Genomic DNA, 9,244 nt, shown 5'->3' with positions numbered 1-9,244 from the left:
TGATCTGGAAAGTTTGGGCACCAAATTCAACCCGCTGAATCTTTTTTTAAATTTTTATTGAATTTCGTATTTTTGATTTTTTTGACTTTTTTGACTGATTTTTTTGCGGGATTAATTTTTTTATATTCAATCACAGTGCCAAAAATATGTATGTAAAATTTAAGATCAATCAGACAATGTTTACCCAATCAAATGAAATTTTTTCGAACAATTTTTCTGGGTAAAACTGCTGTTTGTGCTTTAAAAAATAGAGATCAGTTTAGAAATCAACCAAGAACACCCAAAACGCCCAAAATCTGATACTAAATGATAGGGGAATGATACGGGGTTACGCGCGGACCAAGATCGAGTTGCCAAGTCACGAGAAACTCCTATGAAAGCTCTAGACGAATCAGATCAAGATCGAAAACAAAGATTAAGATTAAACCGAATCAGATTTGAATTTAAAATTCCCAAATTCAATTAAAAGAGCAGCAAGAAGAAAAGAAATAGAATCGATGAATCAAACGAAATTGAGAAGAAAGAAAAGATGCGAATCTGCCAAGGAATTGATTCGGCCAAGAATGCCCAATTTCCAGCAATCAATTGATTCCCAAATTGAAAGAAATCCAATCGGCCAAACCCTAGGAATTGGGGATTTTTGGGTTCGAATGGGTGCTGCCAATAGGAGAACAACTTAAACGATGAGATCTTGAGTTTAATCAATGCTGGAAAACAAATAAGAATAGCAAAATATTAGATGAGAAATCGGCACAAGTATAAGCAAAGAAGAGTAAAGAAAGAAATCGCAAACAGCAAGAATTAAAGGATAAGTCCTAAAGATCCTTGAAATCCCGAAAGATTTCACAAATCTCTTCAAACGGCCCTAATCTCCCCTCCAAAGAATATCGATGGCAAGAAGAAGGTTGAAGATGGCTCCCACAATCAAAAGATTGTTAAAACAACTTCTAAAGAAAACTCAAGAGAGAATTCTTGGAGAAAACCCCAAAGAAAATTCTGCACTCAACAAATCTGAAATTTGATAGAAAAAATAATAATAAGATGACTACAAAGGGTGGCTGGCCAATGCTTATATAGGCCTCCAACAAATCCTAATCTAATTAGAAAACTTAAAAATTTAAACTTAATTAAAAAAACAAAGGAAAATTCGGCCATGCATCCTATTGGGCTGTTTTGGGCCGAATTTAACATGTGATATTCCTAAAACTTAAAAAAATTAACTTAAACAACTAAAATGTTTACAAATTGGGCCCTTTGACATTTTAGCCTGATTTTCAACTAAATATGTATGGATTTCTTGATTGGGCTGGGAATTTGCTTATTGGGCCTCGCCTTTAAGAATTTGGGCTTGTGATCCATCTCATACCAAAATTGGGTCGTTGACGCTCGTAATGGAGATCCAACGCGCTTTGGCTGCAAGATTCGGTTTCTTGGACCAAGATTTCCAAGATTTGAAATCTTGATTTTCTTGATTCTTGAAATCGCTCTGAACAGCAAAATTGGGCCAAGATTCGATTTCTTGATTTTCTTGAAAACAAGAAAGTGAATCTTGATTTTCTTGATTTGAGCCCATCACCTTCTTAAGCTTGGGTTGGGCCTTTGTGACTCGTATCACTCACACTATACTCACCGAGAAGGTCGAGTTTATAAGAGTTGTCATTGATCCTTTCCAAAACTTGAAAAGGACCATCACTCCTTGGCAATAGTTTAGATCTTTGTTGGGCCGGGAACCTTTCTTTCCTCATGTGTACCCAAACCCAGTCTCCAGGCTCAAAGATGATTCTCTTTCGACCTTTATTGGCTTTTTACGCATATTGCCTAGTCCTTTCTTCAATGTTCTTTCGCACCTTTTGGTGTAAGTCCTTCACAAATTCAGCCTTTTGTTTTGCATCTGCATTCACAATTTGTTCATTAGGCAATGGAATTAAATCTAGTGGTGTCAAAGGATTGAATCCATAGATGATTTCAAAGGGAGAATGTTGAGTTGCTGAATGAATAGAATGGTTGTATGCAAACTCTATGTGCGGTAGGCACTCCTCCTGATACAAACTTGTCTCGTGATGTTTTGAGTCGTATGTGTTGCCCAATCGTGAATTGAGTAAGGATGGATTCGTTTCGATTTTAAAATGAAACAAAATAGAGATAATGGCTTCAAACAAAGGTAATAAACAAAATAAAGAGGAAACAATAACAAATTAATTGGCTAAGACCGAAAATGAACCAACAATAACGAATTGTTGACCCGAATCTCAAAATGGTCTTTAGGTGTTTTCGGTTAAAGGAAACAGGAAAGGAACCTTGACCCACTATCAACTATGATAGGAACCAAAGGTATATTGAACACCACACCAAAGGTGATAAGTTCAGCAACAAAGAAAAGATGGACGCCACAAGCTAAGCTTGATAAGTCAAATCAATTCCGAAAGAACAAAAAGAATTGGATAGCTCAAAATTCAAATATTTCATCTATATTCAGCAAAAAAGTTGTTCCCTCTATGGCTGATTACATCTATTTATAATGCTAGAACAAGGTAACCGAATGGTAAAAAACATCCACTTAATGTGCCATAAAAAACTGATGTCTTTTCTTATTCTTTGAACCAAATAACTCCTTCCATAAAATCACTTTAATTCAGCTGATTTGAATGTCTTTAATGGCTTAGAAAATGACTCTTGAGTTGTCCTTGGCTAGTTGAATAGACACCATCTCTTACCAGCTCCTTAATGACATTCAAAGGCTTGATTAATTTCTCTTAAAAGCTCCAAAAACGGCTGGAAGTGGAAGAGTTGCTGCTGAATTTTAAAGGGCATAAAATGCTCTTTAAAAACTCCTTTTAATGATCTTTAAGCTCCTTTTTTTAACAGCCCCTTTAATTGTAACTCAAAAGAACTTGAACAGCCACTTATTAAATGTGTAACAGCCTTGAATTGTAACCACTATAAGCTAAAAAGTCACCTGCAATAAACACATTAAAATGAGTTTATTAAACACATTAAAACACTTATTAATCATAACACATATTAAACTTACTTAAATAAATGAACTAAAACATATATGCAATAATTATTCCAGCAACTAGTTTAATTAAAGAAGCATAATTTAAAGAACTTAATTTATGCATCAATAAATAATCCTAGGAACTAGATCAATTAAGAAGCATCTTATTTAATAAAGTTCAATAACTAACTCATGTATTAAAACTTTAAGATAAGTTAAATTAATTGATCAGCAACTTATTTATTAAACTAAAACAAGTTAATTAAAAGAAACAAATTCAGCTTGCAATAAATTGCAAGTAACGCCTTTTGAATGGTTTGAAGCACGACTATCAAATCCGGCCACTCCCTCTTCCCAAGCTCGTTCCACATAGCTTGCTATTGCATTTCGAAATTTCTTAGCTCGTGATCGAGTTATTGGTCCTCGTGGCAGCTCAATGGATTCGGTAGTAATTTCCCGGGCTAAGGTTGCATCACCTCCCATGTTTTGAGGTTCTTCCGAATGATGGCTCGTAACAATGTCAACAAGACTCGATTCACTACTTCGGTTTGCCCGTCCGTTTGAGGATGGCAAGTGGTCGAGAACAAAAGCTTTGTGCCTATCTTTCCCCAAAGTGTTCTCCAGAAATGACTCAAAAATTTTGTATCTCGATCGGAGATAATTGTCTTAGGCACTCCATGTAAGCGTACCACGACCCTGAAAAACAAATTAGCAATATGAGAAGCGTCATCAGTTTTATTGCAAGCAGTAAAGTGTGCCATTTTGGAAAACCGATCTACAACCACAAATATTGAATCTTTGCCATTTTTAGTTCCAGGAAGGCCTAGAACAAAGTCCATTGATATGTCGATCCAAGGCCCTTTGGGAATTGATACGAACTCGTTTTGTGATTGATTCGAGTCGTTAGTGTTTGCTCGATCATGGATTTGAGTAAGGCTAATTTTTTTTCAAGATAGAAGAAAGGCTACAAACAAATGTTTAAAAGGGAAATGGGTTTAACAACGAAGGGAAAAATTTGGCTAAGGGCAGAGAATGAACCAATAATAGAAGTTGTTGACCCGAGACTCAAAGTAGCTCTTAGGTGAATGACAGTGATACGACCCTGCCCCAAAAACATCATTGGCTCAGTTCATCAGGCGCTATTCGTAAACTTTTGCAAGCTAAACTAGCTTGTTCCGGCTCAATGGAGCTCAATCGAGCTGATTCTAGCTCATTGAGCTTGAACTTCAATTTATTTAATTTTATGCTTTTAGTTTGCTGGAATAAATTTTATTTAAGTTCAGCTCGTTTTTAACTTTCTTAAGTTTACATTATTTTGCTGGAATAAAACAAATAAGTTGCTGATTAGTTAATTAAAATAAGTTAATTAATTTGTTTAAAAATCAGGACATCCTTATTTTAATGTGTCTTAGTTTATTACCTATTAAATAGATGTCTAATAGTTAATTAAGTGTGTCTAAATTTAAGACAAATTTAATCCATGTTTTCAATTAATTTTCCAGACGAATTTAATGTGCAGGTTATTGTGTACTTTGGACGAATTTAATGCTGTCACTTAATGTGTTTTTTGCTGCTGTTGTTTAATGTGTCTTAAGTGCTTTAAAGTGCCGAATTTAATGTCTTATTGTTGACTTAATTCATGTCCAGCCGAAATTAATGTGCATGCATTATTTGACCGAATTTAATTACTTGTCTGCAGGTTTAATGATACGACCCCGCCCCGGAAACATTTTTGGTTCAGCTCATTCGAGCTCAATTCAACTCATTGAGCTCGTTATTAGCTCACTAGCTCATTTAATTTAATTTGCTGGAATAAATTAATTAGTTAAGTTGGTTATTTTAGCTTAAATAATTACTAAGTATTTAATTAAGCAATCTGGACATTTTAAATATGTTTTATTGGTTTTAATGCATGCTTTAAATTTGTCTTAAGACTATTTAAATGTGTTCTATTTAGTACAGCTTTTAATGTGTCTGGACGGATTTAATGCTGTTGTTTAATGTGTCTTTAGTGCTTTAAAGTGCCGAATTTAATATGTCTAATTGTTGACTTAATTCAGCCGAATTAATGAACCACTTTAAGGTGTCTTGTGGCTGCCGAATTTAATGTCAACTTAATTCATGTCCAGCCGAATTAATATGGCTAATTAATATGTCTTGGTTCAAGCATGAGATTAATTATGTTCAAATAGGGCTGCCGAAATTAATTGTAATGTGCATGAATTATTTGACCGAATTTATTTTGTGTCTGCAGGTCATTGAATTCGGCTAAATGGCAAAGGAAACATGCATTTAAGGAGATGTTCCCATGCATGGAACGGCATTTAAAAGGGAAGCAAAGACATGAATTAAATGAGTTGTTCCCATGCATGCACGGCATTAACTAGCTGATGAGTTATTTTTTTTTCGTGTTCAACAAAAACATCATGCTGGCCGAATTTATTGTACAGCAAAGGAGTTGTCCAGCATGCGTGGTATGGCCATAAAGGAGCTGCCATTTGAGCTCACCTAGGAGCCTTTTTCGTGGGAAACAAAGGAGCCTTAAAAGCACCATCCAAATTGAAGGGATGAATGGGCAGATTCTAGAAGTCAAATTTATTACCCATGATGAACAAACATTTGCTTCATGACTAAGGATGCATCTATGGATGGCAAGGGGGGACGAATGTGACTTAAATGTCATTCAATGGATGAACATATATCATTAAAATCGGTTCATGGGCTGATTCATGTTACTTATTAATGGCCAGAATTGGCTATTCATGTCCTAGTTTTAGTATAAATAGTTGGCTTGTAAACATGTAAAAGATTAGACAATATATACTTTTAAACTTTATATGAAATTTGTTTACTTTGTGAGTTTGTTTTCAACTCTCATTGTTCTCCAAAGACTCGTCTGACTTATCAAGTAACCCTTGTGGCGTCAACCCGTCTTTCTATCCGAACTTATCACTTTAATCCCAAAAGTGTGGCGTTCGATTCGTACTGAGGTTCCTATCATCATTGATAGCGGGTCGAAGTTTCTATCCACTTAACAAACCTTCCATCAACACCCTACCAACCTAAGCATTCTCCTAAGTTACGGGTTAACACACTCCTATTGTGTTAGTTCGGCTTTGAATACTTAGCCCAAACTTCATTCATTGATTTATGTTTCATTTCCTAAACCAGCAAAACTCTTTTGAGCCTAAATAATTCCTTTCCTTCTAGCCTATTTTGTAAAGCTTTCAAATTACTCCAATTCACGATCGGGCACAACAACGATTCAGATTCATTAACCGGGCCGGATCATATCATTTGGTATCAGAGCTAGCTGAATCGGAGTAAGATCGACGTTATCGGTATTACGGTATTGTAAAAAAAATATAAAAAAAAATTCAAAAAAAAAATTCGAAAAAAAAAGTTTGTATTCAATTTATTTATTTATTTTTTTTTCTTTTTCTTTGTGTATTCAGTATTAAAAAAATTAGAATTAAAAAAAAAGAAGAAAAAAAAATCAAAATTGAAAAAAAAAGAGTGATTGAAATTCATTTTGGGTTTGTAAAAGCATTGCTTGTTGCCCGAAGGATCATATCTATATAGCCACACTTAACCATTTCTATTTTGTTTGATAGCCTACCATTTCTGACGTCATTACCACCAAGCCAAATTAATTTTGTAAGCCGACGCCAAACGGTATTGATTTGTCGACTTAGTTTGCGAAGAACTTCGAGAGGCGAAAATCGAGTGGAAAAAGGCAAGAGTGTTTGGTGAGACCATTCGAGAGAAGTAAAAGCCAAATTTGTGCAAATTTTTCTTTGCGAGTGAAACGTGAGATTTTTGTGGTGAGAATTAAATCATGTTTCAAGAAGAATTTTCTTAATCAGATTTCCAATATTTAATGCAAGAAATGCGTAGAATGGTGAAATCAAATTTTGATAAATTGCATGATAGATTGGATCGAATAGAGACAAGAGCCCAACAAAAACAAATTCCATCGAGACAAGAGACGGAGTTAAGATCATTCCGACGACACTACTCGACAAGAGACTCTTATCAAGACGTCTATTCAACAAGGCGTTCGAGACCAAGAGAAGCAAACTACGAGTTTGAGTCCTTCCGAGATGATATACAAAAAGGTAATCATGTCTCTACAAATGCCTCAATTTATTCAACTACGAAGGATTATTTACGAAGAGGCGAACGTGTTTCAAGAATGTCAAAGTACTCGAATACGGAGGGTTATTCACAAAGAGATGATCGTGACTTGCATGATGAATCTGCCATTTCTTTCAAACGAGAAACTTGTCGTTATGGTTCTTATAAGTTATCATCTTCTTGTAATGAAAGAACAAGACAAAAAGAAAATAGAAGAAAAGAAAACAAGAGATGTTGATGCAAGAAAATGAACGAATCTTGAATGAAATTGAGAGAAGAAAAAAAGAAATGAGAGAAAAAGAAAAAGAAATAAAAGAAAAAGATGAAAATGAGATTTCAAAAAGAAAAGAGAGTGAAAAGCAAAAAGAGATTGAAAAAGAAGAAAAAGAAAGAGTGGAAAAAGAAATTGAAAGAGAGTTTCAACAGAAATTGAGTGGAAAAGAAAAAGAGTTTGCCAAAGAAAATAGTGAAAGAGATGGGAGAGAACAAGAAAAAGTGAGCGTTGTTTTTACTAACCCACATGTGAATTGTTCTTGTTCTATTTCTTCTTTTCAGAATTCTAAAGATTCGTGCGACGATTTTCAATTACAATACTTCCCTGATGAGAGGCGATTCAAGTTGATTCAGAAAGGTAAGAACATAGAAGACCCTTGTCCACCGGCACATAAAGGTAAGAAAGGTGAGGGATCTATGCCGTGTGAGTCTCCATTATTCCACTTGAATGTTTGTGATAATATTGATGATGATTTAGTCTTTGAAAAGGTTTCATGTCTTGACATGGCTAATTGTCATTCTTTGTTTGATGATAATTTTATTTTAAATGGAGGCATGAAGAGTTGTGTATTTGACGTGATTCGTGTTGAAAATTTTGTTGATAATATTGGATTATTTCAGCTTGTGCAAATTTTGGACGTGCGAGATTGGAGGTATCCACATAAAAGGTTTGATTTATTCAATTGTCATGGTTATGTGAATCTTTTATATTTTTACACGAAATCCTTTTGTATAAGCATGCCTGTGAGAATGAAATTTTTACTGCACTATGGAATAAGTGATCAAAATCGTGAGTTCAAACCTGGAATTTGCTATGTTGACTCGTTTCGTGGGAAACTTGGGCATTCCAAACTTAGTGCAAACGATTTGATTGATGTTGTGGATTTTGAAAAATATTTGTATCCTGACACAAATGATTGTTTTCCTTTAGTTAGCCTTGAAGTGTATGTTTTGAACGATGAATGCAAGAATAAAGTTAGTACAAATTGTGATGCTGATCTGCAAACAAATGAAATTGTAATCCAACGTCTTTGGTACTTTTTGACTACGCAAGATGAAAACCCATATAAATCTATTTCTGACATTGATCGTGTTGAAAATGCTGTTGAGTTTGATTGCGTGCGATCATGTATGGTTATTTGTCTTTTGAACCGATTGAGTTCACTTGTTTGCAATAATGACATATCAAGACTGTTTGATAATTTGATATATGCAAGTTTTGATCAACTAAAATTTTGGATGCATGATCGATTGAAAGAATTTTTTATTTATTTTGGATGTAAATTGAGCTTGATTCCTTTGCTCTTTCAACCGCCAAAGATGGAGAGTCAAATTGAAAAGCTTCAACTACAATATACTCCCGAGGAGCGAAGGTTTATGTTGATCGAGCAAGGTAAAAATGATCTTTGTTTTACTACTTTTAAAGGTAAGGCTCATGAACTTTTTGAAACATCGTTGTTCTCTTTAGGTGGTGCCAAAGATTGTTTTGTTGATTTGATTCGTTATTCACATATTGGTTATGACTTGTGGAAACGATTTGAGACATTTGATTGCCTTAGAACATGTTCATTTTCGTTTCGAATAATTGACGAGGCATTAACGAGTAAATTAGTTTGTTTGCATGGTTGTGAACATGTTGCTTTGCATCTGTCCACTCCCATGGGATTTTCTTGTTCTATTTTGCTTGCATTTGGATTACAAATTTATCTGAAACCATTCTTGTTAACTCATGGTTATTCCTTTCAGTTGTCCCAATTCCAATCCATCCCGTTCGACCGAGGAAAGCTAAGTAAAAGTTGCTGCGATCGAGTGAACCAATGGCTCGACTTGAGGACA

The sequence above is a fragment of the Gossypium hirsutum genome, chromosome D13 (genome assembly GCF_007990345.1).
Source record: "Gossypium hirsutum isolate 1008001.06 chromosome D13, Gossypium_hirsutum_v2.1, whole genome shotgun sequence".
Classification (NCBI taxonomy): domain Eukaryota; kingdom Viridiplantae; phylum Streptophyta; class Magnoliopsida; order Malvales; family Malvaceae; genus Gossypium; species Gossypium hirsutum.
The sequence above is the reverse complement of the archived record's forward strand: the minus strand, read 5'-3'. Positions refer to the sequence as shown.